The sequence below is a fragment of the Narcine bancroftii genome, chromosome 8 (assembly GCF_036971445.1).
Source record: "Narcine bancroftii isolate sNarBan1 chromosome 8, sNarBan1.hap1, whole genome shotgun sequence".
NCBI lineage: Eukaryota > Metazoa > Chordata > Chondrichthyes > Torpediniformes > Narcinidae > Narcine > Narcine bancroftii.
The window spans coordinates 59,645,020-59,651,019 of NC_091476.1; positions in this window are offsets into that span (position 1 = coordinate 59,645,020).

Below are 6,000 nucleotides of genomic sequence, written 5' to 3' on the forward strand. Positions count from 1 at the left end.
AGCCTGTATTTTAATGTTTGTTGTTTCATTTTAACTTTTATGTTATTCTTTTTTAAAATTGAAATGTAGAAGTGAATTTATGGATCTTCATTTAATTTTCTTGTACAAAAGTACTTTTAAAACCTCTGACAAACTTTTTAAATCTGCTGTTTCATAGATCTGAAAGCATGTTTAAACATTTTTATAAAATGCATTTATTTTTATGTTTGTAATTTCTTTTTACCAATTATTTTCAAAATTGAAATGTGGACGTGAATTTCCAGATCTCCATTTTATTTGCTTGAAGAAAAGTGCTTTACCACCTCTGACAAACGTTTTACATGTACTGTTAATATATTAACAAAGTAGTACATAGATGAGAAAACTATATTTAATCTTTTCCTAAAATGCATTTATTGCAATGTGTAGACCTTCATTTTGGTATTTATTTATACTTTTTGAAAATGAAATCTAAACGCGTATTTCTTTATCTACATTTTCTTTTCTGGTTGTAAACTACATTTGTAAACTTTGTTGAAAGTTTTACAAAGGTTATTAATATTTAAAATGAAAATTCATAGATGTGAAACCAAGCTTAAATATTTCTCATAAAAGCATGTATTTTAATGTTTGTAGTTTCATTTTAACATTTATATGAATCTTTTAAAAATTGAAAGTGTAGAAGTGAATTTACAGATCTAAGTTGTGCTTTCTTGGAGACATGTACTTTTAAAACCTTGGACAAACTTTTTACATGTGCTGTTAAACTATGTACAATGTACTTCAAAGCTGAGAAAACTATGTTTAATCTTTTGATAAAAACATTTATTTCAACGTTTTGCATCTTCATATTAGCATTTATTCATACTATTTAAAATGGAAATTTAAGAACGAATTTCTTTATCTAATTTGGGTTTCAGTTTGTAAAGAATGTTTTTCAACTTCTTTTAATCGTCTTACAATGGCTATTAATAATAAAACATGAAAATTAATAGATGTGAAATAAAGTTTAAACATTTCTCAAAGAAGCATGTATTTTAATGCTTGTAGTTTCATTTTAACACTTATGTTATTCTTTTTTAAAATTGAAATGTAGAAGAGAATTTACAGATCTACATTTTATTTTCTTGTAGAAAAGTACTTTTAAAACCTCTGAGAATCTTTTTACATGTGCTGTTTCATAGATGTGAGAGCCTGATTAAACATTTGTTTAAAAAGCATTTATTTTTATTTTGTAACTTCTTTTTACCAATTCTTTTCAAAATTGAAATGTGGTCGTTAATTTCCAGATCTCCATTTTATTTGCTTGTAGAAAAGTTTTTTACCACCTCTGACAAACGTTTTACATGTACTGTTAATATATTAACAAAGTAGTACATAGATGAGAAAACTATATTTAATCTTTTCCTAAAATGCATTTATTGCAATGTGTGGACCTTCTAAATTGTGCTTTCTTGGAGACAAGTACTTTTAAAACCTTGGACAAACTTTTTACATGTGCTGTTAAACTATGTCCAATGTACTTCAAAGCTGAGAAAACTATGTTTAATCTTTTGCTAAAAACATTTATTTCAACGTTTTGCAGCTTCATATTAGCATTTACATATACTGTTTGAGATTGAAATTGAAAGGCGAATTTCTTTATCTACATTTTGATTTCTGCTTGTAAAGTACATTTTCTACTTCTTTCAACTTTTTAAAAGTGGTCTTAACATTTAAACATGAAAATTCATAGATGTTTAAACATTTGTCATAAATGCATTTAATTTTATGTTTGTAGTTTCATTTCACCATTTATATCTTTCTTTTTTAATATTGAAATCTAGATGTGAATTTCGAGATCTACATTTTAATTTCTTGTAGAAAAGTACTTTAGAACCTCTGACAAAAGTTTTACATGTACTGTTTCTATATAAACAACAGTTCATAAATGAAAAAACTATCTTTTCCTCAAATGCATTTTTTTCAATGTTTTCAGCTGCATATTAGCATTTATTCATACTTTGTAAAATTAAAATTTTAATACGAATTTATTTATCTAATTTGGTGTTCAGGTTGTAAAGTATATTTTTCAACTTCTTTTAAACGTTTTACAATGGGTATTAATACTTCAACATGAAAATTCATAGATGGGAACTAAAGTTTGAACATTTCTCAAAGAAGCCTCTATTTTAATGTTTGTTGTTTCATTTTAACATTTATGTTATTCTTTTTTAAAATTGAAATGTAGAAGTGAATTTATGGATCTTCATTTAATTTTCTTGTACAAAAGTACTTTTAAAACCTCTGACAAACTTTTTACATGTGCTGTTAAACTATGTAAAATGTACTTCAAAGCTGAGAAAACTATGTTTAATCTTTTACTAAAAACATTTATTTCAACGTTTTGCAGCTTCATATTAGCATTTACTTATACTGTTTGAGATTGAAATTGAAAGGCGAATTTCTTTATCTACATTTTGATTTCTGCTTGTAAAGTACATTTTCTACTTCTTTCAACTTTTTAAAAGTGGTCTTAATATTTAAACATGAAAATTCATAGATGTTTAAACATTTGTCATAAATGCATTTAATTTTATGTTTGTAGTTTCATTTCACCATTTATATTTTTCTTTTTTAATATTGAAATCTGGATGTGAATTTCGAGATCTACATTTTAATTTCTTGTAGAAAAGTACTTTAGAACCTCTGACAAAAGTTTTACATGTACTGTTTCTATATAAACAACTTAGTTCATAAATGAAAAAACTATCTTTTCCTCAAATGCATTTATTTCAATATTTTCAGCTGCATATTAGCATTTATTCATACTTTGTAAAATTAAAATTTTAATATGAATTTATTTATCTAATTTGGTGTTCAGGTTGTAAAGTATATTTTTCAACTTCTTTTAAACGTTTTACAATGGGTATTAATACTTCAACATGAAAATTCATAGATGTGAACTAAAGTTTGAACATTTCTCAAAGAAGCCTGTATTTAAATGTTTGTTGTTTCATTTTAACATTTATGTTATTCTTTTTTAAAATTGAAATGTCGAAGTGAATTTATGGATCTTCATTTTATTTTCTTGTAGAAAAGTACTTTTAAAACCTCTGACAAACTTTTTACATGTGCTGTTTCATAGATCTGAAAGCATGTTTAAACATTTTTATAAAAAGCATTTATTTTTATGTTTGTAATTTCTTTTTCCAAATCTTTTCAAAATTGAAATGTGGACGTGAATTTCCAGATCTCCATTTTATTTGCTTGAAGAAAAGTGCTTTACCACCTCTGACAAACGTTTTACATGTACTGTTAATATATTAACAAAGTAGTACATAGATGAGAAAACTATATTTAATCTTTTCCTAAAATGCATTTATTGCAATGTGTAGACCTTCATTTTGGTATTTATTTATACTTTTTGAAAATGAAATCTAAACGCGTATTTCTTTATCTACATTTTCTTTTCTGGTTGTAAACTACATTTGTAAACTTTGTTGAAAGTTTTACAAAGGTTATTAATATTTAAAATGAAAATTCATAGATGTGAAACCAAGCTTAAATATTTCTCATAAAAGCATGTATTTTAATGTTTGTAGTTTCATTTTAACATTTATATGAATCTTTTAAAAATTGAAAGTGTAGAAGTGAATTTACAGATCTAAGTTGTGCTTTCTTGGAGACATGTACTTTTAAAACCTTGGACAAACTTTTTACATGTGCTGTTAAACTATGTACAATGTACTTCAAAGCTGAGAAAACTATGTTTAATCTTTTGATAAAAACATTTATTTCAACGTTTTGCATCTTCATATTAGCATTTATTCATACTATTTAAAATGGAAATTTAAGAACGAATTTCTTTATCTAATTTGGGTTTCAGTTTGTAAAGAATGTTTTTCAACTTCTTTTAATCGTCTTACAATGGCTATTAATAATAAAACATGAAAATTAATAGATGGGAAATAAAGTTTAAACATTTCTCAAAGAAGCATGTATTTTAATGCTTGTAGTTTCATTTTAACACTTATGTTATTCTTTTTTAAAATTGAAATGTAGAAGAGAATTTACAGATCTACATTTTATTTTCTTGTAGAAAAGTACTTTTAAAACCTCTGACAATATTTTTACATGTGCTGTTTCATAGATGTGAGAGCCTGATTAAACATTTGTTTAAAAAGCATTTATTTTTATTTTGTAACTTCTTTTTACCAATTCTTTTCAAAATTGAAATGTGGTCGTTAATTTCCAGATCTCCATTTTATTTGCTTGTAGAAAAGTTTTTTACCACCTCTGACAAACGTTTTACATGTACTGTTAATATATTAACAAAGTAGTACATAGATGAGAAAACTATATTTAATCTTTTCCTAAAATGCATTTATTGCAATGTGTGGACCTTCTAAATTGTGCTTTCTTGGAGACAAGTACTTTAAAACCTTGGACAAACTTTTTACATGTGCTGTTAAACTATGTACAATATACTTCAAAGCTGAGAAAACTATGTTTAATCTTTTGCTAAAAACATTTATTTCAACGTTTTGCAGCTTCATATTAGCATTTACATATACTGTTTGAGATTGAAATTGAAAGGCGAATTTCTTTATCTACATTTTGATTTCTGCTTGTAAAGTACATTTTCTACTTCTTTCAACTTTTTAAAAGTGGTCTTAACATTTAAACATGAAAATTCATAGATGTTTAAACATTTGTCATAAATGCATTTAATTTTATGTTTGTAGTTTCATTTCACCATTTATATCTTTCTTTTTTAATATTGAAATCTAGATGTGAATTTCGAGATCTACATTTTAATTTCTTGTAGAAAAGTACTTTAGAACCTCTGACAAAAGTTTTACATGTACTGTTTCTATATAAACAACTTAGTTCATAAATGAAAAAAACTATCTTTTCCTCAAATGCATTTTTTTCAATGTTTTCAGCTGCATATTAGCATTTATTCATACTTTGTAAAATTAAAATTTTAATACGAATTTATTTATCTAATTTGGTGTTCAGGTTGTAAAGTATATTTTTCAACTTCTTTTAAACGTTTTACAATGGGTATTAATACTTCAACATGAAAATTCATAGATGGGAACTAAAGTTTGAACATTTCTCAAAGAAGCCTGTATTTTAATGTTTGTTGTTTCATTTTAACTTTTATGTTATTCTTTTTTAAAATTGAAATGTAGAAGTGAATTTATGGATCTTCATTTAATTTTCTTGTACAAAAGTACTTTTAAAACCTCTGACAAACTTTTTAAATCTGCTGTTTCATAGATCTGAAAGCATGTTTAAACATTTTTATAAAATGCATTTATTTTTATGTTTGTAATTTCTTTTTACCAATTATTTTCAAAATTGAAATGTGGACGTGAATTTCCAGATCTCCATTTTATTTGCTTGAAGAAAAGTGCTTTACCACCTCTGACAAACGTTTTACATGTACTGTTAATATATTAACAAAGTAGTACATAGATGAGAAAACTATATTTAATCTTTTCCTAAAATGCATTTATTGCAATGTGTAGACCTTCATTTTGGTATTTATTTATACTTTTTGAAAATGAAATCTAAACGCGTATTTCTTTATCTACATTTTCTTTTCTGGTTGTAAACTACATTTGTAAACTTTGTTGAAAGTTTTACAAAGGTTATTAATATTTAAAATGAAAATTCATAGATGTGAAACCAAGCTTAAATATTTCTCATAAAAGCATGTATTTTAATGTTTGTAGTTTCATTTTAACATTTATATGAATCTTTTAAAAATTGAAAGTGTAGAAGTGAATTTACAGATCTAAGTTGTGCTTTCTTGGAGACATGTACTTTTAAAACCTTGGACAAACTTTTTACATGTGCTGTTAAACTATGTACAATGTACTTCAAAGCTGAGAAAACTATGTTTAATCTTTTGATAAAAACATTTATTTCAACGTTTTGCATCTTCATATTAGCATTTATTCATACTATTTAAAATGGAAATTTAAGAACGAATTTCTTTATCTAATTTGGGTTTCAGTTTGTAAAGAA